The sequence below is a fragment of the Etheostoma cragini genome, chromosome 3 (assembly GCF_013103735.1).
Source record: "Etheostoma cragini isolate CJK2018 chromosome 3, CSU_Ecrag_1.0, whole genome shotgun sequence".
NCBI classification, from domain to species: domain Eukaryota; kingdom Metazoa; phylum Chordata; class Actinopteri; order Perciformes; family Percidae; genus Etheostoma; species Etheostoma cragini.
In genome coordinates this window covers 6744689-6745723 of record NC_048409.1, presented here as the reverse complement: position 1 = coordinate 6745723, position 1035 = coordinate 6744689, and positions in this window count along the sequence as shown.

Here is a 1035-nt window from a genome sequence, read left to right as displayed (position 1 = left end):
GCACTGGAGAAATCAAAGAATGTGATTCTCACAGTGCCGCCACCACCATCCAGGTGCAAATGAGCTCGCTGCAGCAGACAGATGACGGCGTCGTCCACCCCCAGTCGAGGCTGGTAGGCAAACTGTAGAGGGTCCAGAGAAGAACTCACCTGCGGCCTCAGGTAGGCCAAGACCAGCCTCTCCAGCACCTTCATAACATGGGATGGATAGATGGATGGATGGACAGATAGATAAATAGATAGATAGATCTCTCTCTGCAAAGATCTATATTTAACTGTTTTCTTTTTTTAGAACATACTGTGAAGCTAATTAGAGTATTTGTCAGTTTGCTTCTATGCACAAATAACCACAAGAGGGAAACCTTTCTCTGTCTAACACTTGTTGTGTGTGTGTGTTTGTGGTCTAGGTATAGCTACATTTGTGGGGACCAAAAACTGTGAAAACCGTATACTTATGGGGACCTGACTGCTTTGTGGGGACAAAAATGCTGGTCCCCATACCGTTAAAGGGCTTTTTGAGGACTACGACTTGGTTTTAGGAGTAGGGTTAGAGTTAGGTTATGGTTAGGGTGAGGGTGAGGGTTAGGCATTTAGGTTTGATGGTTAAGGTTAGGGTAAGGGGCTAGGGAATGCATTATGTCAATGACTGGTCCCCACAAAGATTGGCAGACACGACTGTATGTGTGTGTGTGTGTGTGTGTGTTTGTGTGTGTGTGTGTGTGTGTGTGTGTGTGGGTTGGCTAAACTTCAGTGTTAAGCTTTACAGTGCTTTCTAAAGCAGTCAGGCTCAAAATTAGAATTACAGCTGTAGAGAGCCATAAATATAAAATTACTAAAAACAACCAAATGCTTGATTAATTTAAAACAAATGAGAACCTAGAAAAGCTTTGATTGAGCTTTTTTAATGTTTAGGAAACATTAATGCGTTTGGTTTTTGTGTAATTGACAGTTACATATGGAAATGTGTTAATGTATTTTTTATGTCAAACACACACATAATGTACATATATTATCTGTGTGAAAAACTACACACCTC